Consider the following 25,621-nt stretch of genomic DNA (forward strand, 5'->3'; position numbering starts at 1 on the left):
AGGCTATCTGCGTCATAGACCTTCATTCTTCTTTGCCAGGAATTATATCCAAACACGTTTCTAGTTCATGCCCCAATTGTAAACAAATAATAATTGTAAACAAACAGTATTGTTGAATACTCCACAAAAGTCTTGAACTCAATTGCTATAACCGAAAGATCTGCAGCGCTTAATAGTCACACAGACGACCGTACAAAAGGCCGGATTGTGGAGCGACCTCAACAGTATCCCACTTTTAACCACGGTTAAAGACGCCAGGCAGCAACTCCAGCGAACCGGGCGGCTTATTCGGGGAATGTTCTCAGAAAGACATACGAACAACAGATGTCCGAATTAAAGCATACTGCAAAAATAGTGCAAAGCGCACCCTTACCCAATACCACACTCGGGAAACTTCTTGCGGTAACAGCCAAACGATCCAGACACACGGATCAAATATTCTGCCCGCGTTCTTCGCTACTGCAGGGGGCCCCCCACGCGTGGGCCCCCCCAGACATTGGGGGGGCCCTCGCGCATGGGCCCCCGCCATTGGGGGGGCCCTCGCGCGTGGGCACCCCCCTGCCATTGGGGGGCCCTTGCGCGTGGCCCCCCAGCCATTGGGGGGGCCCCTCGTGCATAGGGCCCCCCCAGCCATTGGGGGGGCCCCTCGTGCATAGGGCCCCCCCAGCCATTGGGGGCCCCTCGCGCATAGGGCCCCCCCAGCCATTGGGGGGGGCCCTCACACGTAGGGCCCCCCCAGCCATTGGGGGGGCCCTCGCGCGTAGGGCCCCCCAGCCATTGGGGGGGGCCCCAGCTATTGGGGGGGCCCCTCGCGCATAGGCCCCCCCAGCCATTGGGGGGCCCCCTCGCGCGTAGGGCCCCCCTTAGCCATTGGGGGGGCCCCCCGTGCGTAGGGCCCCCCCAGCCATTGGGGGGGCCCCCCGTGCGTAGGGCCCCCCCAGCCATTGGGGGGGCCCCTCGCGCGTAGGGCCCCCCCCAGCCATTGGGGGGCCCCTCGCGTGTAGGGCCCCCCCAGCCATTGGGGGGGCCCCTCGCGCGTAGGGCCCCCCAGCCATTGGGGGGGCCCCTCGCGCGTAGGGCCCCCCCAGCCATTGGGGGGGCCCCTCGCGCGTAGGGCCCCCCCAGCCATTGGGGGGGCCCCTCGCGCGTAGGGCCCCCCCAGCCATTGGGGGGGCCCCTCGCGCGTAGGGGCCCCTCGCGCGTAGGCCCCCCCAGCCATTGGGGGGGGCCCCTCGCGCGTAGGCCCCCCCCCCAGCCATTGGGGGGGGCCCTCGCGCGTAGGCCCCCCCCCCAGCCATTGGGGGGGGCCCTCGCGCGTAGGCCCCCCCCAGCCATTGGGGGGGGCCCTCGCGCGTAGGCCCCCCCCCGCCATTGGGGGGGCCCCTCGCGTGTAGGCCCCCCCAGCCATTGGGGGGGCCCTCGCGCGTAGGGCCCCCCAGCCATTGGGGGGCCCCACGTGCGTGACCCCCCCCTGGCCATGGGGGGCCCTACGCGCGTGATCCCTCTGGCTATTGGGGGGAGGGGGCCCACGCGCGTGAAGAAGTTGAAAGTGCTTATAAAGCGCGCTGTGACCATGCGGTTTCCTGGCGCTAGAGGATTACATGAGTGTTGGACAGGCCACATGAAGGGCTTGCTCCCTCCCCGCACGACAGGGCCCGAACCCCGGACTCCCAGGTGTTACCCCCAAGGGCAACCCGCACCCCGTCTCCCAACGGAACTCCTGCCCCCGGACATCCATGTATCATGGGGCTGAACCACTACCGGCTCCCCCGGCCGGATCAGCCGCCATCTTGGACACTGCGCCACGAGGCCGCGCGGCCTCAGCCCGACCCTAACCCTGGGCCTGGCCGGCCCCGACCTCCCGGCACCACCATCCACCCAGGAGGTGAACGGGCCACTTGGCAGGTCAATGGGAGAAAGAAGCGTCGAGGGCTCTCCCCCGCCAGGTGCCGATCACCCTCCAGCTCCCCCAGGCGCTGGCTCCACCCCCTGCTGGGTGTCTGGACTCCCTCATCCCGGACCCCCCGACCTCCAAGTGCGAGGGTCCGGACATCAAAGGGCGCCAGACCTATAACTAGGGCAGCTCCAGAGCAGGAAGGCAGTTGTATCCTGGAGTTGAGAGACACCGAGAGAACTTATCCTTGACGGACTACTGGCGCTGCCGTAGCCCTGCCTTGTGAACCATCGTCCTGCCTGCTGGCGCTGCCGCGGTGTTAGACGGACCGGGAGATTCGGCCGAGGACAAGGGGAGAGATCTCCGGGGAGAGCCGTCTCCAGCGATCGTACAGACAAATAACTTCCCCCCCACAGACAGATACCACACAAGGAGATGAGTTAGCGTTCTTTATAAGCACTTCTTAAGGTACGATGAAAAGGTACAAGGAGGTCTGGACTCAGGGGTCCCCTCGATTCAAGTCTCTCAAGATGGGAAAAGGGGGTAGCTGGACAGTCTGGTTCCCAGTCTGGTAGTTGAGATGGTATGGTGGGTAGCTCACAATCCTCGAGCTTGGTGGTCTAGCTGGTACGGGCCGCGGCAGCGCCAGCAGGTCCCGGTGAAGATGGTCGATACACGGTCCGCGGCAGCGCCAGCAGGTCCCAGTGAAGATGGTCGATGTACGGTCCGCGGCAGCGCCAGCAGGTCCCGGTGAAGATGGTCGTTACAACGGGCCGCGGCAGCGCCAGCAGGTCCCGACGAGGATGGATGTTGCAGAAGGCCGCGGCAGCGCCAGCAGGCAGGACGATAGTTCACAAGATAGGGCTACGGCAGCGCCAGTAGTCCGTCAAGGCTGAGTTCTCTCGGTGTCTCTCGACTCCAGGATACAACTGCCTTCCTGCTCCGGAGCTGCTCCAGTTATAGGGCAGGCGCCCTTTGATGTCCGGACCCTCGCACTTGGAGGTCGGAGGGTCCGGGATGAAGGTGTCCAGACACCCAGCGGGGGGTGGAGCCGGTGCCTGGGGGAACTGGAGGCGATCGGCACCTGGCGGGGGAGAGTCCTTGGCGCTTCGTTCTCCCATTGACCTGCCAAGTGGTCCGCTCACCTCCTGGGTGGATGGTGGTGCCGGGATGTCGGGGCCGGCCAGGCCCAGGGTTAGGGTCGGGTGGAGGCCACGCGGCCTCGTGGCGCAGGGCCCAAGATGGCGGCTTGACCCGGCCGAGGGAGCCGGTGGTGGCTTGGGCCCGTGATACATGGAGGTCCGAGGGCAGGAGTTCCGTCGGGAGACGGGGTGCGGGTGATTCTCGTGGGTCACGCCTGGCGGGCCGGGGCTTGGGCCCTGTCATGCGGGGAGGGAGCAAGCCCTTCGTGTGGCCTGTCCAACATGCGTCCCCCCCAGCTGAAGGCGGGGAGAGTCACCCATCTTCTTGGGGACTCTCCTCGTCGAGGCGGAAGAAGCGTGACAGGCCATCTGCGTTGGCGTGGTCTTGGCCCGGTCGGTGCTCCACGGTGAAGTCCATTCCCTGCAGGGAGATGGACCAGCGCAATAGTTTTGGGTTCTCCCCCCGCATCTGCATCAGCCACTGCAGGGGTCTATGGTCGGTTTGTACCCGGAAGTGGGTACCGAAGAGATAGGGCCGGAGCTTTTTGAGTGCCCACACCACTGCGAAGGCCTCCCTCTCGATTGTGCTCCAGCGCTGTTCTCGGGCCAGGAGACGTCGGCTGATGAAGGCCACCGGCTGGTCATGACCCTCGGGGTTCACTTGGGAAAGAACCGCTCCGATGCCGTGGTCGGAGGCGTCTGTCTGTACCACGAATTCCCGACTGTAATCGGGGGCCTGGAGCACAGGGGCGGTGCACAGGGCGGCCTTCAGCTTTTCGAAGGCCGCTTGACAATCGGGGGTCCAGTTAATCCGCTTCGGTTGGTTCTTGGACGTGAGACCCGTGAGGGGCCCCACAATGCTGCCGTAGTCCCTCACGAACCGCCGGTAGTAGCCGGTGAGCCCCAAGAAGGCTCGGACTTCGGTCTGGGTGACGGGGGGCTGCCAGGACTGGATGGCAGCAATTTTAAGTTGCAGTGGGGCCACCAGCCCGCTTCCCACCTGGTGCCCCAGGTAGGTCACGGACCCTTGACCAATTTGGCATTTGCCGGCCTTAATCGTGAGGCCGGCCCGCTGGAGGGCCTGTAGGACCTCCTGGAGGTGGAGGAGGTGGTCGGACCAGTGGCGGCTGTATACAGCGATATCGTCCAGGTAGGCAGCGCTGAACTCTTCGAGCCCCGCCAAGACCTGGTTCACAAGACGTTGAAATGTAGCGGGGGCGTTCTTCATGCCGAAGGGCATGACCTTGAAGTGGTAGTGGCCATCGGGGGTAGAGAAGGCGGACCGTTCTTGAGCCCGGGGTGTGAGACCGATCTGCCAGTAGCCCGCTGTTAGGTCGAAGATACTGAGGTAGCGGGCGGCCCCCAGCCGGTCGATCAATTCATCCGCTCGGGGGATAGGATGAGCGTCGGTTCGGGTGACAGCGTTCAAGCCCCGGTAGTCGACGCAGAATCTCAGTTCAGGTGCGGTGCCGGGGGCAGCGGCTTTGGGGACCAATACAACCGGGCTGGCCCAGGGACTGGCCGAGGGCTCGATGACCCCGATCGTGAGCATTTTGGCCCCTTCCTCTTGTATGCAGGCCCGTACCCGATCTGGTACGCGGTAGGCCCGGTGTCGGATAGGGGGACTGTCCCCGGTGTCCACGTCGTGCAGGCACCAAGGGGTGACCCCGGGAGTGAGGGAGAACAGTGAAGCGAACCGCAGCAGGAGGTCCCGGCAGCCCTGGCGTTGCTCTGGGGTGAGGGCATCGGAGAGCCGGACCCCGTCCACGGAACCGTTGTTCTCCTGAGTCTTCAGGAGATCCGGGAGGGGTTCGGAGTCCTCCTCTGCCCCACTGTCCGTAGCCATCAGGAGGCTGAGTTCTGAGCGCACAAAGTGTGGTTTGAGTCTGTTGGTGTGGAGGACCCGAAGGGGGTTCCGGGTGGTCCCCATGTCGATGAGGTAAGTGACGGGGCTTTTGCGCTCGACCACCTTGAAGGGCCCCGTCCACTTATCTTGCAAGGCACATGGTTCGGTGGGGGACATCACCCACACTCGTTGACCAGGTTCGAACTCGACGGAGGAGGCATTGTGATCATACCATCTCTTCATGTCTTCCTGGCTGGCCTCGAGGTTCGCCTTGGCCATCTCCCTGAAGCGCCGGGTCTGATTGCGTAGGGCCAGGAGGTACTTGAAGACGTCTGGAGGGGTCTTTAGGGGGGCCATCTCCCAACCTTCTTTGACTAGGCTGAGGGGCCCTCGCACAGGGTGCCCGTACAGGAGTTCGAAAGGGCTAAAACCGAGGGACTTCTGGGGAACTTCTCGGTAGGCGAAGAGGAGGCACGGGAGTAGTACATCCCACTGGCGACGGAGGGGCTCTTCCAATCCCCCAATCATCCCCTTGAGAGTGCGGTTGAATCGCTCCACTAGTCCGTTCCCTTGGGGGTGATAGGGGGTCGTGAATCGGTAGGTGACCCCGCACTGTTGCCAGAGGGACTTCATGTATTTGGAGATGAAGTTCGTGCCTCGGTCGCTGACGACTTCTCGGGGGAAGCCCACCCGGGAGAAGATCCCCATTAGGGCCCGGCCAACCACCGGAGCTGTTACAGTTCGTAGAGGCACCGCCTCGGGGTAGCGGGTGGCGTGATCCACCAGTACCAGGATGAACCTATGTCCTTGTGCCGTGCGGGGGTCCAGGGGCCCCACAATGTCTATTCCTACCCTCTCGAACGGGGTGGTGACCACTGGGAAGGGTTGTAGAGGGGCTTTCAGCTTACGGCCACTCTTCCCGCTGGCCTGGCACGTGGGGCATGACCGGCAGTGGTTCAGGACGTCGTTCCGCATCTTCGGCCAGAAAAAGTGGGTCACTAGGCGACTGTAAGTTTTGTCTTGGCCCAGGTGTCCAGCCAGGGGGACATCGTGGGCCAGGTTGAGCAGGAAGTCTCTGAAGCGGAGAGGTACCACCAGTACTCGACCGGCCCCTAGTTCTGCGATTCTCTGTTCGCTGTATAGCAGGTCGTTCTCCCAGTAGACCCAGTGAGTTCCGGTGGAGTCCCCTGCGCTCTGGGCGCTGGCTTGTTGGCGGAGTCCCTCGAGGGAGGGGCAGGTCTTTTGCTCCTGGCGGAACTGTTCTTGGGTGGGCCCCCCTTCTTGACGCCACTGAGCCAGGCCGGGGAGGTCCTGGGGTTGCGCGTCCCCTTCGGTCGTTGGTTCCGGGGGGTTGGCCTCGTCGTTGTCTTCTACTGGGGCGACCGGGGGCGGAGGTGCTGGCCATTCCGGTTCTTCTGGTCGGGGGACGGCACGGGCGGCCATGGACCGGGTGGTTACGCAGGCCCAGTCCGGGAGGCCCAGCATCCCCAGGTGCTCTCTTCTCTCGACGGTGGCCCACGGGGAACTCTCAAGGTCATTCCCCAGGAGGCAGTCCACGGGGGCATCATCCCGGACCGTCACTTTCAACAGGCCGGAGACCCCTCCCCATTCGAAGGGGACGCAGGCCATTTGACACAGACTTTCGGAATTGTCGGCTGAGCGGACGGGGCAGAGAATGTTCGGCAGGATCTGCTCGGGTTTCACCAGGTGACAGCGGACGGCCGTCACACTGGCGCCTGTGTCACGTAAGGCCTCGGCCCGATGCCCATTAATGGTCACCCACTGACCGTATTTCCTGGTGTTGGCGGGTAGGGGAGCCCGCGGGACGATGTCTTTTCCCCCTAGGCACGCTAGAACCATGGCGGCCGGTTCCCACTCTTGCTGGGCCGGCTCATACTCTTCCTGTTCCTCTGATAGTCGTTCTTCCCCCAGGGTGGCGGCAGCTACCTGGCGGGGCTTGGGCGTTTGGTTCTGCGGGCAGCTCGGGTCATTGGCGTAATGGCCGACTCGCTGGCATCGGTGGCACGTGACATTGGCTCGGAACCCTGGACGCATCGGGGGGTTTCCCCGGCCGGCCGGGGGCGGGGTGCTGGCCATGGGTGTTGCCGAGAGGGTGTCTCTCCCTCGTCCCTGGCCTCCTCCTCCTCCCCGAGGACGGTGCTGGCCTTGGTTGCTTCTGTTCTGCTCGTGTGGTCCTCTCCAGCCCACTCGGGTGCTTTCCCATCGGTCAGCTTCAGCGGCGAGCTGCCGGGGGTCAGTCAATTTACTGTCGAGGAGGTGCTGCCTGAGCTCGACGAAACAGTTGTTCGACAGGTGTTCCCATACCATAAGGTTAAAGAGTTGTTCGTAGGTCGTTACATGGCTCCCCTTGATCCAACCCTCGAAGGCTCGGCTGAAATAGTTTACGTACTCCACCCAAGTTGTACCCGGGATCCGGGTGCAATCTCTGAACCTCTGGCGGTACATCTCGGGTGTGAGGCCGTAGCGGGTGAGGAGGGCAGCCTTCATGTGGTCGTAGGACGACATTTGGTGATCTGGGAGCTGCAACAGGGCATCGCGACCTTCGTTGACGAACCTCCCCCATAGTCCGGCTCCCCAATCACTCCGGTCGATCCGGTGGGAGGTCATGGCGATCTCGTAGGCTTTGAACCACTGCTGTATGTCGTCTTCTCGGACATACTCTCGGACAACATCCTTGGGGATGTGGACTTTTTTCTCGGTTGCCCCTGGGGTGTGCGGTCGCTCAGGCACCCCCGGTTCTTTATTCTGTTTCCGAAGTTCTATTTCCGCCAGTTTGCGCTCGTGTTCGAGTGTTATTCTTTTTTCCTCAAGCTCTCTCTGTCTCTGTTTTTCTTCTCGTTCCTCTCGGAGCCGCAGATGCTCTAGATTTAGTTTCTGCTCGGCTAACTTTAGTTCACCGTCCATCTTGAGTCGTGCCATTTCCAACTCGTGTAATCTGGTCCTTTCTCTTTCCTGGATCTCCTCCTGCGAGAGGCCCGTTCCCCGCTCCTCGGGAGTCGTGGCGTTCCCCTCTGGTGCGACACTGTTTTGGTCGGAGGATCCGGCGATCCTAGTTTCTGCCCACGACTCAAGGGCGCGCTTCAAATCATCTTTGGTACTCAGGCCGGTGGTAGCAATGCCTAGTTCCATGCAGAATTGTTTAAGTTCGCGGTGGCTATATTCTTCCAACTTATCCATTTGGAACTTTTCAGTGGAACCGCTATCTTTGGCTGACATCGTGGTTTTGTCGTGGGGTGAGCTACTCTCTGTACGATTACGCGTTGATTCGGATCGCGCCGCTGGCCACCAATGTTAGACGGACCGGGAGGGTCGGCCGAGGACAAGGGGAGAGGTCTCCGGGGAGAGCCGTCTCCAGCGATCGTACAGACAAATAACTTCCCCCCCACAGACAGATACCACACAAGGAGATGAGTTAGCGTTCTTTATAAGCACTTCTTAAGGTACGATGAAAAGGTACAAGGAGGTCTGGACTCAGGGGTCCCCTCGATTCAAGTCTCTCAAGATGGGAAAAGGGGGTAGCGGGACAGTCTGGTTCCCAGTCTGGTAGTTGAGATGGTATGGTGGGTAGCTCACAATCCTCGAGCTTGGTGGTCTAGCTGGTACGGGCCGCGGCAGCGCCAGCAGGTCCCGGTGAAGATGGTCGATACACGGTCCGCGGCAGCGCCAGCAGGTCCCAGTGAAGATGGTCGATGTACGGTCCGCGGCAGCGCCAGCAGGTCCCGGTGAAGATGGTCGTTACAACGGGCCGCGGCAGCGCCAGCAGGTCCCGACGAGGATGGATGTTGCAGAAGGCCACGGCAGCGCCAGCAGGCAGGACGATAGTTCACAAGATAGGTCTACGGCAGCGCCAGTAGTCCGTCAAGGCTGAGTTCTCTCGGTGTCTCTCGACTCCAGGATACAACTGCCTTCCTGCTCCGGAGCTGCTCCAGTTATAGGGCAGGCGCCCTTTGATGTCCGGACCCTCGCACTTGGAGGTCGAAGGGTCCGGGATGAAGGTGTCCAGACACCCAGCGGGGGGTGGAGCCGGTGCCTGGGGGAACTGGAGGCGATCGGCACCTGGCGGGGGAGAGTCCTTGGCGCTTCGTTCTCCCATTGACCTGCCAAGTGGTCCGCTCACCTCCTGGGTGGATGGTGGTGCCGGGATGTCGAGGCCGGCCAGGCCCAGGGTTAGGGTCGGGTGGAGGCCACGCGGCCTCGTGGCGCAGGGCCCAAGATGGCGGCTTGACCCGGCCGAGGGAGCCGGTGGTGGCTTGGGCCCGTGATACATGGAGGTCCGAGGGCAGGAGTTCCGTCAGGAGACGGGGTGCGGGTGATTCTCGTGGGTCACGCCTGGCGGGCCGGGGCTTGGGCCCTGTCATGCGGGGAGGGAGCAAGCCCTTCGTGTGGCCTGTCCAACACGCGGCCTTCTGCAACATCCATCCTCGTCGGGACCTGCTGGCGCTGCCGCGGACCGTTGTAACGACCACCTTCATCGGGACCTGCTGGCGCTGCCGCGGACCGTGTAACGACCATCTTCACCGGGACCTGCTGGCGCTGCCGCGGACCGTGTAACGACCATCTTCACCGGGACCTGCTGGCGCTGCCGCGGCCCGTCCAAGCTAGAACACCGAGCTCGAGGATTGTGAGCTATCCACCATACCATCTCAGTTACCAGACTGGTAACCAGACTGTCCCGCTACCCCCTTTCCCCAAACCAAGAGACTCGAATCGAGGGGACCCCTGAGTCCAGACCTCCTTGTACCATTTCGTCGTACCTTAAGAAATCACCTATAAAGAATGCTAAATCTTATCCTTGTGTGGTGTATATCTGTGGGGGGGAAGTTATTCATCTGTACGATCGCTGGAGACGGCTCTCCCCGGAGACCTCTCCCCTTGTCCTCGGCCGACCCTCCCGGTCCGTCTAACATTGGTGGCCAGCGGCGCGATCCGAATCAACGCGTAATCGTACAGAGAGTAGCTCACCCCACGACAAAACCACGATGTCAACCAAAGAGAGCGGTTCCACCGAGAAATTCCAGATGGATAAATTGGAAGAGTATAGCCATCGCGAACTTAAACAATTCTGCATGGAACTAGGCATTGCTACCACCGGCCTGAGTACCAAAGACGATTTGAAGCACGCCCTTGAGTCGTGGGCGGAAACCGGGGTCGCCGGATCCCCCGACCAAAACGGTGTAGCACCAGAGGGGAACGCCACAGCTCCCGAGGAGCGAGGAACGGGCCTCTCGCAGGGAGAGATCCAAGAAAGAGAAAGAACCAGATTACATGAGTTGGAAATGGCACGACTCAAGATGGACGGTGAACTAAAGTTAGCCGAGCAAAAACTAAATCTAGAACATCTGCGGCTCCGAGAAGAACGGGAAGAAAAACAGAGGCAGAGAGAGCTCGAAGAAAAAAGACTAACATTCGAACACGAGCGCAAACTGGCGGAAATAGAACTTCGGAAACAGAATAAAGAACCGGGGGTGCCTGAGCGACCGCACACCCCGGGAGCAACCGAGAAGAAAGTCCACATCCCCAAGGATGTTGTCCGAGAGTATGTCCGAGAGGACGACATACAACAGTGGTTCAAAGCCTACGAGATCGCCATGACCTCCCACCGGATCGATCGGAGTGACTGGGGAGCCGGCCTATGGGGGAGGTTCGTCAACGAAGGCCGCGATGCCCTACTACAGCTCCCAGATCATCAGATGTCATCCTATGACCACATGAAGGCTGCCCTCCTCACCCGATATGGGCTCACACCCGAAATGTACCGCCAGAGGTTCCGAGACTGCACCCGGATCCCGGGTACAACTTGGGTGGAATACGTCAACTATTTCAGCCGAGCCTTCGAGGGTTGGATCAAGGGAAGCCACGTAACGACCTACGAGCAGCTCTTTAATCTTATGGTGTGGGAGCACCTGTCTAACAACTGCTTCGTCGAGCTCAGGCAGCACCTCCTCGACAGTAAATTGACTGACCCACGGCAACTCGCCGCCGAAGCTGACCGGTGGGAAAGCACCCGAGTGGGCCGGAGAGGGCCACACGAGCAAAACCAAAACCACCAGGGTCAGCACCGTCCCCGAGGAGGAGGAGGAGGCCAGGGGCGAGGGAGAGACACCATCCCGGCCACTCCCGCGGCCAGCACCCCGCCCCCGGCCGGCCGGGGCAACCCCCCGATGCGCCCGGGGTTCCGAGCCAACGTCACGTGTCACCGATGCCAGCGAGTCAGCCACTACGCCAATGACCCGAGCTGCCCGCAGAACCAAACGCCAAAGCCCCGCCAGGTAGCTGCCGCCGCCCTGGGGGGAGAACAAATCTCCGAGGAACAGGAAGAATATGAGCAGGCACAACAAGAGTGGGAACCGGCCGCCATGGTTCTAGCGTGCCTAGGGGGAAAAGACATGGTCCCGCGGGCTCCCCTACCCGCCAACACCCGGAAATATGGCCAGTGGGTGAACATTAATGGGCGCCGGGCCGAAGCCCTACGTGACACAGGGGCCAGTGTGACGGCCGTCCGCTGTCACCTGGTGAAACCAGAGCAGATCCTGCCGAACATTCTCTGCCCCGTCCGCTCAGCCGACAATTCCGAAAGTCTGTGTCGGATGGCCTGCGTCCCCTTCGAATGGGGAGGGGTCTCCGGCATGTCGAAGGTGACGGTCCGGGATGATGCCCCCGTGGACTGTCTCCTGGGGAATGACCTTGAGAGTTCCCCGTGGGCTGCCGTCGAAAGAAGAGAGCACCTGGGGATGCTGGGCCTCCCGGACTGGGCCTGCGTAACCACCCGGTCCATGGCCGCCCGTGCCGTCCCCCGACCAGAAGAACCAGAATGGCCAGCACCTCCTCCCCCGGTCGCTCCAGTAGAGGACAACGGCTATACCGACCCCCCAGAGCCAACGCCCGAAGGGGTCGCCCAGCCCCAGGACCTTCCCGGCCTGGCTCAGTGGCGTCAAGAAGGGGGGCCCACCCAGGAACAGTTTCGCCAGGAACAGAAGACCTGCCCCTCCCTCGAGGGACTCCGCCAGCAAGCCAGCGCCCAGAGCGCAGGGGACTCCACCGGAACCCATTGGGTCTATTGGGATCACGACCTGCTATACAGTGAACAAAGGATCGCGGAGTTAGGGGCCAGTCGAGTGCTGGTAGTGCCCCTCCGTTTCAGAGACTTCCTACTAACTTTGGCCCACGATGTTCCCCTGGCTGGACACCTGGGCCAGGACAAAACCTACAGTCGCCTGGTGACCCACTTTTTCTGGCCGAAGATGCGGAACGACGTCCTCAACCACTGCCGGTCCTGCCCCACGTGCCAGGCCAGCGGGAAGAGCGGCCGTAAGCTCAAAGCCCCTCTGCAACCCTTCCCAGTGGTCACCACCCCGTTCGAGAGGGTAGGAATAGACATTGTGGGGCCCCTGAACCCCCGCACAGCACAAGGACATCGGTTCATCCTGGTACTGGTGGACCACGCCACCCGCTACCCCGATGCTGTGCCCCTGCGAACTGTAACAGCTCCGGTGGTCGGCCGGGCCCTAATGGGGATCTTCTCCCGGGTGGGCTTCCCCCGAGAAGTCGTCAGCGACCGAGGCACAAACTTTATCTCGAAATATATGAAGTCCCTCTGGCAACAGTGTGGGGTCACCTACCGATTCACGACCCCCTATCACCCTCAAGGGAACGGACTAGTTGAGCGATTCAACCGCACACTCAAGGGGATGATTGGGGGATTGGAAGAGCCCCTCCGTCGCCAGTGGGATGTACTACTCCCGTGCCTCCTCTTCGCCTATCGAGAAGTTCCCCAGAAGTCCCTCGGCTTTAGCCCTTTCGAACTCCTGTACGGGCACCCTGTGCGAGGGCCCCTCAGCCTAGTCAAAGAAGGTTGGGAGATGGCCCCCCTAAAGACCCCCCCAGACGTCTTACAGTACCTCCTGGCACTACGCAATCAGACCCGGCGCTTCAGGGAAATGGCAAAAGCGAACCTCGAGGCCAGTCAGGAGGACATGAAAAAATTGTACGATCAGAATGCCTCCTCCGTCGAATTCGAACCTGGTCAACAAGTGTGGGTGATGTCCCCCACCGAACCATGTGCCTTGCAAGATAAGTGGACGGGGCCCTTCAAAGTGGTCGAACGCAAGAGCCCCGTCACCTACCTCATCGACATGGAGTCCCCCCGGAACCCCCTCCTGGTCCTCCACACCAACAGACTCAAACCCCACTTTGTGCGATCGGAACTCAGCCTCCTGATGGCTACAGACAGTGGGGCGGAAGAAGACTCCGAGCCCCTCCCTGATCTCTGAAGACCCAGGAGAACGACGGTTCCGTGGACGGGGTCCGGCTCTCCGATGCCCTCACCCCAGAGCAACGCCAGGGCTGCCGGGACCTCCTGCTGCAGTTTGCTACACTGTTTTCCCTCACCCCAGGGATCACCCCTTGGTGCTTGCACGACGTGGACACCGGGGACAGTCCCCCTATCCGGCACCGGGCCTACCGCGTACCAGATCGGGTGCGGGCCTGCATCCAAGAGGAAGTATCCAAGATACTCACGCTCGGGGTCATCGAACCCTCGGACAGCCCCTGGGCCAGCCCGGTCATGCTGGTCCCCAAAGCCGCTGCCCCCGGCACCACTCCTGAACTCCGATTCTGCATCGACTATCGGGGCTTGAACGCTGTCACCCGGACCGACGCTCATCCTATCCCCCGAGCGGATGAATTGATCGACCGCCTGGGGGCCGCCCGCTACCTCAGCATCTTCGACCTGACAGCGGGCTACTGGCAGATCGGTCTCACACCCCGGGCCCAGGAACGGTCCGCCTTTTCTACCCCCGATGGCCACTACCACTTCAAGGTCATGCCCTTCGGCATGAAGAATGCCCCAGCTACTTTTCAACGTCTAGTGAACCAGGTCTTGGCGGGGCTCGAAGAGTTCAGCGCCGCCTACCTGGACGATATCGCTGTGTACAGCCGCCACTGGTCCGACCACCTCCACCACCTCCAAGAGGTCCTGCAGGCCCTCCAGCGGGCCGGCCTCACGATTAAGGCCGGCAAGTGCCAAATTGGTCAAGGGTCCGTGACCTACCTCGGACACCAGGTGGGAAGCGGTCTGGTGGCCCCTCTGCAACTCAAAATTGCTGCCATCCAGTCCTGGCAACCCCCCGTCACGCAGACCGAGGTCCGAGCCTTCTTGGGACTCACCGGCTACTACCGGCGGTTCGTGAGGGACTATGGCAGCATTGTGGGGCCCCTCACGGGTCTCACGTCCAAAAACCACCCGAAGAAGATTAACTGGACCCCCGACTGTCAAGCGGCCTTCGAGAAGCTGAAGGCCGCCCTGTGCACCGCCCCTGTGCTCCAGGCCCCCGATTACAGTCGGGAATTCATTGTACAAACGGACGCCTCCAACCACGGCATCGGGGCAGTTCTTTCCCAGCTGAACCCCGAGGGTCTTGACCAGCCGGTGGCCTTCATCAGCAGACGCCTCCTGGCCCGAGAACAGCGCTGGAGCACAATCGAGAGGGAGGCCTTCGCAGTGGTGTGGGCCCTCAAAAAGCTCCGGCCCTATCTCTTCGGTACCCACTTCCGGGTACAAACCGATCATCGACCCCTGCAGTGGCTAATGCAGATGCGGGGGGAAAACCCAAAACTATTGCGCTGGTCCATCTCCCTGCAGGGAATGGACTTCACTGTGGAACATCGACCGGGCCAAGACCACGCCAACGCAGATGGCCTGTCACGCTTTTTCCGCCTCGACGAGGAGAGTCCCCAAGAGGATGGGTGACTCTCCCCGCCTTCAGCTGGGGGGGACGCATGTTGGACAGGCCACATGAAGGGCTTGCTCCCTCCCCGCACGACAGGGCCCGAACCCCGGACTCCCAGGTGTTACCCCCAAGGGCAACCCGCACCCCGTCTCCCAACGGAACTCCTGCCCCCGGACATCCATGTATCATGGGGCCGAACCACTACCGGCTCCCCCGGCCGGATCAGCCGCCATCTTGGACACTGCGCCACGAGGCCGCGCGGCCTCAGCCCGACCCTAACCCTGGGCCTGGCCGGCCCCGACATCCCGGCACCACCATCCACCCAGGAGGTGAACGGGCCACTTGGCAGGTCAATGGGAGAAAGAAGCGTCGAGGGCTCTCCCCCGCCAGGTGCCGATCACCCTCCATCTCCCCCAGGCGCTGGCTCCACCCCCTGCTGGGTGTCTGGACTCCCTCATCCCGGACCCCCCGACCTCCAAGTCCGAGGGTCCGGACATCAAAGGGCGCCAGACCTATAACTAGGGCAGCTCCAGAGCAGGAAGGCAGTTGTATCCTGGAGTCGAGAGACACCGAGAGAACTCATCCTTGACGGACTACTGGCGCTGCCGTAGCCCTGCCTTGTGAACCATCGTCCTGCCTGCTGGTGCTGCCGCGGCCTTCTGCAACATCCATCCTCGTCGGGACCTGCTGGCACTGCCGCGGACCGTTGTAACGACCACCTTCATCGGGACCTGCTGGCGCTGCCGCGGACCGTGTAACGACCATCTTCACCGGGACCTGCTGGCGCTGCCGCGGACCGTGTAACGACCATCTTCACCGGGACCTGCTGGCGCTGCCGCGGCCCGTCCAAGCTAGAACACCGAGCTCGAGGATTGTGAGCTATCCACCATACCATCTCAGTTACCAGACTGGTAACCAGACTGTCCCGCTACCCCCTTTCCCCAAACCAAGAGACTCGAATCGAGGGGACCCCTGAGTCCAGACCTCCTTGTACCATTTCGTCGTACCTTAAGAAATCACCTATAAAGAACGCTAAATCTTATCCTTGTGTGGTCTATATCTGTGGGGGGGAAGTTATTCATCTGTACGATCGCTGGAGACGGCTCTCCCCGGAGACCTCTCCCCTTGTCCTCGGCCGACCCTCCCGGTCCGTCTAACAATGAGTCAGACAGTGAGGGGGATCAGTGAGAGGGGAAGGCTAGAGTGAACAGGTGAGTCTTGAGTGCATTCCTGAAGGATGGGTAAGAGGTAATGGATCTGATGGAAAATGGGAGGTCATTCCAAAAGCGGGGGGCAAGGACAGGGAACCTAGTACCACCTGCTCTCGACTTGCGAAAACGGGGAATGATAAGGAGAGCCTGACTGGAAGAACGGAGGGTACGGCTGGGTATGTAAGGAGTGATCAGCGAGTTGATGAAGAGAGGGGCAGTGTGGGCACGAGCCATAAAGACTGCAACCCATTTTGAAGAGGGTACGGTACATAATGGGGAGCCAGTGAAGGGATTTAAGAAGGGGGGAGGCGTGATGAAATTTAGGGAGCTGGTGGATGAGGCGAGCCGCCTGATTCTGGATGGTTTGAAGGCGTCGCAGCTCGTATGCGGGGACACCCGCATAAAGACAGTTACCATAGTCTATGCAGGAGAGAACCATGGCTAAAACAATTATTTTGAGAGCATCTACAGAAAAAAACGGGAAATCTTACGGATAATTCGTAAAGCGAGGAAACATGAGGAAACAACGGAGCTGATCTGAGGGCGCATGGAAAGATCCTTACTGACTTTGATACCAAGGGTTCTCACTGAGGCAGAGGGGGCCGGGGGGGAGCCAAGGCTGGGGGGCCAGAAGGCAGAGGACCAAGGGTTAGAGGTCCCACCAGTCAGGATCAGCTCCGTTTTATCCGGATTGAGTTTAAGATGATTTAGACTCATCCAGTCCGAAATAAAGACAAGTGTACTTTGGAATTTGAGGAGAGGGTTAGAAGAGGAGGAAACATCAAATATTAACTGGAGGTCATCCGCATAGTTATAGACGGAGATCTCCAGTTTGAGCAAAGCAGCAATGAAGGGGTAGATGTAGAGGTTAAAGAGGAGAGGGGGAAGGGGAGGATGGGGGGGCCCACGTGCATGACCCTCCCCCAGCCATTGGGAGGGGTGACCCCCCCGACCCCCTAATTTTTCAGAATGGCCATGGGGGGTCACGGACGAGACACCCCCCCAAATGGCCAGGGGGGTCATGCGCGAGACGCCCCCCCCAATGGCCGGGGGGTCACGCACAAGGGCCCCCCCAATGGCCAGGGGGGTCACGCACAAGGGTCCCCCCAATGGCCGGGGGCGTCGCCTAGTGTGAGGTGGTGATGCTATTTGCATCCAACCACCTAAGCCATGAAATAACTTTCATTGTACACATCTTCACGTGACATTCATCATAAACCAGTCATCACCCCTCAAAGACACACAGCAGCATACTCCAGTTACCACACATCATTGTAGCAAACTGGCAAATTTGCAGTTACCAATCGCCGATAAACCACAGCAGTGTATTCCTAGTAACGAACGCTCAAAACAGCAGACTATTCCGTTATCAATGCTCAATACAGCACAGCAGCATATTCTTTTACCACACCTCAGTAAAGCAATGCCGTGTATTTCCAGTTACTAATCCTCAATGTAGCACAGTGACAAATTCGCAGTTACAAATGATCAATGAAGTACAGCAGCTTAATCCCCATTGCCAACGCTCAATACAGCACAGCAGCGTATTCTGTTACTTTTAGCATTCATATGAACAATATATCCTCAGAGCGGGTTCGATGCTTATTTGGTCCACCTCTCGACCGCCTCAATTCAGATATGCTATTACAGCACGGAAGATTAAGGTGATCAAGCGAGGGAAGGTACAGGAGGGAGACCTGTAAGAAATAAACAATATGGCTATCACTCACTGTAACACTTTTTTGGCATATCAATATATAGCACTATATTATCATTATCTGTAAAGAAAAAGAAAACCACCTAGAACACTTCATGTTAGTTATAGGCATATCTTTTAAACAGGTGTTTGTGATATCTCATTGGTGAAAGGGAAGGAACTATCTGAAATGAGGTAAGGACCTATATTTTTAAGTATAGTACATTTCTGTATGCTATCTTTTTAGGTATGAACCTTCTTATTTGCATACCCACCTAAAATTATCATGTGCCCCACCTCACACAGTATGATCCTTAATCTCAGGACTCAAGATTCCGGTTAGAAAAACAATAGTACAGATGATGAGTAGGTGCCTTCTATAGAATCTAGAAGCACATACAAAGCAAAGATCCTTTTTCCCCCAATTTGGACAATAATATCATAGAAGGCTATCTGCGTCATAGACCTTCATTCTTCTTTGCCAGGAATTATATCCAAACACGTTTCTAGTTCATGCCCCAATTGTAAACAAATAATAATTGTAAACAAACAGTATTGTTGAATACTCCACAAAAGTCTTGAACTCAATTGCTATAACCGAAAGATCTGCAGCGCTTAATAGTCACACAGACGACCGTACAAAAGGCCGGATTGTGGAGCGACCTCAACAGTATCCCACTTTTAACCACGGTTAAAGACGCCAGGCAGCAACTCCAGCGAACCGGGCGGCTTATTCGGGGAATGTTCTCAGAAAGACATACGAACAACAGATGTCCGAATTAAAGCATACTGCAAAAATAGTGCAAAGCGCACCCTTACCCAATACCACACTCGGGAAACTTCTTGCGGTAACAGCCAAACGATCCAGACACACGGATCAAATATTCTGCCCGCGTTCTTCGCTACTGCAGGGGGCCCCTCGCGCGTGGGCCCCCCCAGCCATTGGGGGGGCCCCCTCGCGCGTAGGCCCCCCCAGCCATTAGGGGGGCCCCCAGCCATTGGGGGGGGGCCCTCGCGCATAGGCCCCCCCCCAGCCATTGGGGGGGCCCCTCGCGCATAGGCCCCCCCAGCCATTGGGGGGGCCCTCGCGCGTAGGGCCCCCCCAGCCATTGGGGGGCCCCTCGCGCGTAGGGCCCCCCCAGCCATTGGGGGGCCCCCTCGTGCGTAGGCCCCCCCTTAGCCATTGGGGGGGCCCCTCGCGTGTAGGGCCCCCCCTAGCCATTGGGGGGCCCCTCGTGCGTAGGGCCCCCCCCCTAGCCATTGGCCATTGGGGGGGCCCCTCGTGCGTAGGGCCCCCCCTAGCCATTGGGGGGCCCTTCGCTCGTCGGGCCCCCTAGCCATTGGGGGGGCCCCTCGCGCGTAGGGCCCCACCTAGCCATTGGGGGGGCCCTCGCACATAGGGCCCCCCTAGCCATAGGGGGTCACCTCGCGCGTTGGCCCCCCCAGCCATTGGGGGGCCCCACACACGTAGGGCCCCCCCCAGCCATTGGGGGGCCCCTCGCGTGTGCCCCCCCAATGCCCCTGGCCATGGGGGGGTCCCACGTGCATGACCCCCCCCTGGCCATGGGGGGCCCTACGCGCGTGATCCCCCCGGCTATTGGGGGAGGGCGCCCACGCGCGTGAAGAAGTTGAAAGTGCTTATAAAGCGCGCTGTGACCATGCGGTTTCCTGGCGCTAGAGGATTACATGAGTCAGACAGTGAGGGGGATCAGTGAGAGGGGAAGGCTAGAGTGAACAGGTGAGTCTTGAGTGCATTCCTGAAGGATGGGTAAGAGGTAATGGATCTGATGGAAAATGGGAGGTCATTCCAAAAGCGGGGGACAAGGCAAGGACAGGGCTAGTACCACCTGCTCTCGACTTGCGAAAACGGGGAATGATAAGGAGAGCCTGACTGAAAGAACGGAGGGTACGGCTGGGTATGTAAGGAGTGATCAGCGAGTTGATGAAGAGAGGGGCAGTGTGGGCACGAGCCATAAAGACTGCAACCCATTTTGAAGAGGGTACGGTACATAATGGGGAGCCAGTGAAGGGATTTAAGAAGGGGGGAGGCGTGATGAAATTTAGGGAGCTGGTGGATGAGGCGAGCCGCCTGATTCTGGATGGTTTGAAAGCGTCGCAGCTCGTATGCGGGGACACCCGCATAAAGACAGTTACCAAAGTCTATGCGGGAGAGAACCATGGCTAAAACAATTATTTTGAGAGCATCTACAGAAAAAAAACGGGAAATCTTACGGATAATTCGTAAAGCGAGGAAACATGAGGAAACAACGGAGCTGATCTGAGGGCGCATGGAAAGATCCTTACTGACTTTGATACCAAGGGTTCTCACTGAGGCAGAGGGGGCCGGGGGGGAGCCAAGGCTGGGGGGCCAGAAGGCAGAGGACCAAGGGTTAGAGGTCCCACCAGTCAGGATCAGCTCCGTTTTATCCGGATTGAGTTTAAGATGATTTAGACTCATCCAGTCCGAAATAAAGACAAGTGTACTTTGGAATTTGAGGAGAGGGTTAGAAGAGGAGGAAACATCAAATACTAACTGGAGGTCATCCGCATAGTTATAGACGGAGACCTCCAGTTTGAGCAAAGCAGCAATGAGGGGGTAGATGTAGAGGTTAAAGAGGAGGGGGGAAGGGGAGGATGGGGGGGCCCACGTGCATGACCCTCCCCCGGCCATTGGGAGGGGGGCCCGCGCGCGTGACCCCCCCGGCCATTGGGAGGGGGGGCCCCGCGCGCGTGACCCCCCCGACCCCCCAATTTTTCAGAATGGCCATGGAGGGGTCACGGACGAGACACCCCCCCCCCAAATAGCCGGGGGGGTCATGCGCGAGACGCCCCCCCCAATGGCCGGGGGGGTCACGCACGAGGGCCCCCCCTGGCCGGGGGGGTCACGCTCGAGGGCCCCCCCAATGGCCAGGGGGGTCACGCACAAGGGCCCCCCCAATGGCCGGGGGGTGTCGCCTAGTGTGAGGTGGTGATGCTATTTGCATCCAACCACCTAAGCCATGAAATAACTTTCATTGTACACATCTTCACGTGACATTCATCATAAACCAGTCATCACCCCTCAAAGACACACAGCAGCATACTCCAGTTACCACACATCATTGTAGCACACTGGCAAATTTGCAGTTACCAATCGCCGATAAACCACAGCAGTGTATTCCTAGTAACGAACGCTCAAAACAGCAGACTATTCCGTTATCAATGCTCAATACAGCACAGCAGCATATTCTTTTACCACACCTCAGTAAAGCAATGCCGTGTATTCCCAGTTACTAATCCTCAATGTAGCACAGTGAGAAATTCGCAGTTACAAATGATCAATGAAGTACAGCAGCTTAATCCCCATTGCCAACGCTCAATACAGCACAGCAGCGTATTCTGTTACTTTTAGCATTCATATGAACAATATATCCTCAGAGCGGGTTCGATGCTTATTTGGTCCACCTCTTGACCGCCTCAATTCAGATATGCTATTACAGCATGGAAGATTAAGGTGATCAAGCGAGGGAAGGTACAGGAGGGAGACCTGTAAGAAATAAACAATATGGCTATCACTCACTGTAACACTTTTTTGGCATATCAATATATAGCACTATATTATCATTATCTGTAAAGAAAAAGAAAACCACCTAGAACACTTCATGTTAGTTATAGGCATATCTTTTAAACAGGTGTTTGTGATATCTCATTGGTGAAAGGGAAGGAACTATCTGAAATGAGGTAAGGACCTATATTTTTAAGTATAGTACATTCCTGTATGCTATCTTTTTAGGTATGAACCTTCTTATTTGCATACCCACCTAAAATTATCATGTGCCCCACCTCACACAGTATGATCCTTAATCTCAGGACTCAAGATTCCGGTTAGAAAAACAATAGTACAGATGATGAGTAGGTGCCTTCTATAGAATCTAGAAGCACATACAAAGCAAAGATCCTTTTTCCCCCAATTTTTACAATAATGTCATAGAAGGCTATCTGCGTCATAGACCTTCATTCTTCTTTGCCAGGAATTATATCCAAACACGTTTCTAGTTCATGCCCCAATTGTAAACAAATAATAATTGTAAACAAACAGTATTGTTGAATACTCCACAAAAGTCTTGAACTCAATTGCTATAACCGAAAGATCTGCAGCGCTTAATAGTCACACAGACGACCGTACAAAAGGCCGGATTGTGGAGCGACCTCAACAGTATCCCACTTTTAACCACGGTTAAAGACGCCAGGCAGCAACTCCAGCGAACCGGGCGGCTTATTCGGGGAATGTTCTCAGAAAGACATACGAACAACAGATGTCCGAATTAAAGCATACTGCAAAAATAGTGCAAAGCGCACCCTTACCCAATACCACACTCGGGAAACTTCTTGCGGTAACAGCCAAACGATCCAGACACACGGATCAAATATTCTGCCCGCGTTCTTCGCTACTGCAGGGGGCCCCCCCAGCCATTGGGGGGGCCCTCGCGCATGGGCCCCCGCCATTGGGGGGGCCCTCGCGCGTGGGCACCCCCCTGCCATTGGGGGGCCCTTGCGCGTGGCCCCCCCAGCCATTGGGGGGGTCCCCTCACGCATAGGGCCCCCCCAGCCATTGGGGGGGCCCTCACGCATAAGGCCCCCCCAGCCATTGGGGGGGCCCTCGCGCGTAGGGCTCCCCCAGCCATTGGGGGGGCCCCTCGCACGTAGGGCCCCCCCAGCCATTGGGGGGGCCCTCGCGCGTAGGGCCCCCCCAGCCATTGGCGGGGCCCCTCGCGCGTAGGGCCCCCCCAGCCATTGGGGGGGCCCCCTCGCGCGTAGGGCCCCCCCAGCCATTGGGGGGCCCCCTCGCGCGTAGGGCCCCCCCAGCCATTGGGGGGCCCCCTCGCGCGTAGGGCCCCCCCAGCCATTGGGGGGCCCCTCGCGCGTAGGCCCGCCCCCCCAGCCATTGGGGGGCCCCCTCGCGCGTAGGCCCCCCCCAGCCATTGGGGGGGCCCCTCGCGCGTAGGCCCCCCCCCCCCCAGCCATTGGGGGGGGGCCCCTCACGCGTAGGCCCCCCCCCCCCAGCCATTGGGGGGGGCCCCTCACGCGTAGGCCCCCCCCCAGCCATTGGGGGGGGGGCCCTCACGCGTAGGCCCCCCCCAGCCATTGGGGGGGCCCCTCGCGCGTAGGCCCCCCCCCAGCGTAGGCCCCCCCAGCCATTGGGGGGGCCCCTCGCATGTAGGGCCCCCCCAGCCATTGGGGGGCTCCTCGCGCGTGCCCCCCCAATGCCCCTGGCCATGGGGGGCCCCACGTGCGTGACCCCCCCCTGGCCATGGGGGGCCCTATGCGCGTGATACCTCCGGCTATTGGGGGGAGGGGGCCCACGCGCGTGAAGAAGTTGAAAGTGCTTATAAAGCGCGCTGTGACCATGCGGTTTCCTGGCGCTAGAGGATTACATGAGTCAGACAGTGAGGGGGATCAGTGAGAGGGGAAGGCTAGAGTGAACAGGTGAGTCTTGAGTGCATTCCTGAAGGATGGGTAAGAGGTAATGGATCTGATGGGAAATGGGAGGTCATTCCAAAAGCGGGGGGCAAGGACAGGGAACCTAGTACCACCTGCTCTCGACTTGCGAAAACGGGGAATGATAAGGAGAGCCTGACTGGAAGAACGGAGGGTACGGCTGGGTATGTAAGGAGTGATCAGCGAGTTGATGAAGAGAGGGGCAGTGTGGGCACGAGCCATAAAGACTGCAACCCATTTTGAAGAGGGTACGGTACATAATGGGGAGCCAGTGAAGGGATTTAAGAAGGGGGGAGGCGTGATGAAATTTAGGGAGCTGGTGGATGAGGCGAGCCGCCTGATTCTGGATGGTTTGAAGGCGTCGCAGCTCGTATGCGGGGACACCCGCATAAAGACAGTTACCATAGTCTATGCAGGAGAGAACCATGGCTAAAACAATTATTTTGAGAGCATCTACAGAAAAAAAACGGGAAATCTTACGGATAATTCGTAAAGCGAGGAAACATGAGGAAACAACGGAGCTGATCTGAGGGCGCATGGAAAGATCCTTACTGACTTTGATACCAAGGGTTCTCACTGAGGCAGAGGGGGCCGGGGGGGAGCCAAGGCAGGGGGGCCAGAAGGCAGAGGACCAAGGGTTAGAGGTCCCACCAGTCAGGATGAGCTCCGTTTTATCCGGATTGAGTTTAAGATGATTTAGACTCATCCAGTCCGAAATAAAGACAAGTGTACTTTGGAATTTGAGGAGAGGGTTAGAAGAGGAGGAAACATCAAATATTAACTGGAGGTCATCCGCATAGTTATAGACGGAGATCTCCACTTTGAGCAAAGCAGCAATGAGGGGGTAGATGTAGAGGTTAAAGAGGAGAGGGGGAAGGGGAGGATGGGGGGGCCCACGTGCATGACCCTCCCCCAGCCATTGGGAGGGGTGACCCCCCGACCCCCTAATTTTTCAGAATGGCCATGGGGGGTCACGGACGAGACACCCCCCCAAATGGCCGGGGGGGTCATGCACGAGGGCCCCCCCCCTGGCCGGGGGGGTCACGCTCGAGGGCCCCCCCAATGGCCAGGGGGGTCACGCACAAGGGTCCCCCCAATGGCCGGGGGCGTCGCCTAGTGTGAGGTGGTGATGCTATTTGCATCCAACCACCTAAGCCATGAAATAACTTTCATTGTACACATCTTCACGTGACATTCATCATAAACCAGTCATCACCCCTCAAAGACACACAGCAGCATACTCCAGTTACCACACATCATTGTAGCAAACTGGCAAATTTGCAGTTACCAATCGCCGATAAACCACAGCAGTGTATTCCTAGTAACGAACGCTCAAAACAGCAGACTATTCCGTTATCAATGCTCAATACAGCACAGCAGCATATTCTTTTACCACACCTCAGTAAAGCAATGCCGTGTATTCCCAGTTACTAATCCTCAATGTAGCACAGTGACAAATTCGCAGTTACAAATGATCAATGAAGTACAGCAGTGTTAGAAAGGGTAGACGGACCGGGAGGGTCGGCCGGGGTCAGGAGGAGAGGTCTCCGGGGAGAGCCGTCTCCAGCGATCGTACAGACAAGTAACTTCCCCCCCCCACAGACAGATACCACACACGGATAAGGTTCAGTGTTCTTTATAAGCACTTCTTAAGGTACGGTTGAATGGTACAAGGAGGTCTGGACTCAGGGGTCCCCTCGATTCAAGTCTCTGAAAGTAGGGTAAGGGGTAGCGGGACAGTCTGGTTACCAGTCAGGTAGTTCGGATGAGATGATGACTAGCTCACAATCCTCGAGCTTGGTGGTTTAGTTGGTACGGGCCGCGGCAGCGCCAGCAGGTCCCGGTCGAGATGGTCGGTACACGGTCCGCGGCAGCGCCAGCAGGTCCCGGAAGGATGGTCGATGTACGGTCCGCGGCAGCGCCAGCAGGTCCCGGTGAGGATGGTCGTTACAACGGGCCGCGGCAGCGCCAGCAGGTCCCGACGAGGATGGATGTTGCAGAAGGCCGCGGCAGCGCCAGCAGGCAGGACGATGGGTCACAAGAGCGGGCTACGGCAGCGCCAGTAGTCCGTCAAGGCTGAGTTCTCTCGGTGTCTCTCGACTCCAGGATACAACTGCCTTCCTGCTCCGGAGTTGCCCCAGTTATAGGGCAGGCGCCCTTTGATGTCCGGACCCTCGCATTTGGAGGTCGGAGGGCCCGGGATGAAGGTGTCCAGACACCCAGCAGGGGGTGGAGCCAGCGCCTGGGGGAGCTGGAGGCGATCGGCACCTGGCGGGGGAAGAGCTCTTGACACTTCGTCCTCCCATTGACCTGCCAAGTGGTCCGCTCACCTCCTGGGTGGATGGTGGTGCCGGGATGTCGGGGCCGGCCAGGCCCGGGGTTAGGGTCGGGGCGAGGCCACGCGGCCTCGTGGTGCAGGGCCCAAGATGGCGGCTTGAACCGGCCGGGGGAGCCGGTGGGGCTGGGCCCCGTGATGAGTGGAGGTCCGAGGGCAGAAGATCCGTCGGGAGACGGGGTACAGGTGCTTTCCGTGGGTTATGCCTGGTGGGCCGGAGCTCGGGCCCTGTCGTGCGGGGAGGGAGCAAGCCCTTCGTGTGGCCTGTCC

The sequence above is a fragment of the Triturus cristatus genome, chromosome 4_2 (genome assembly GCF_964204655.1).
Source record: "Triturus cristatus chromosome 4_2, aTriCri1.1, whole genome shotgun sequence".
Classification (NCBI taxonomy): Eukaryota; Metazoa; Chordata; class Amphibia; order Caudata; family Salamandridae; genus Triturus; species Triturus cristatus.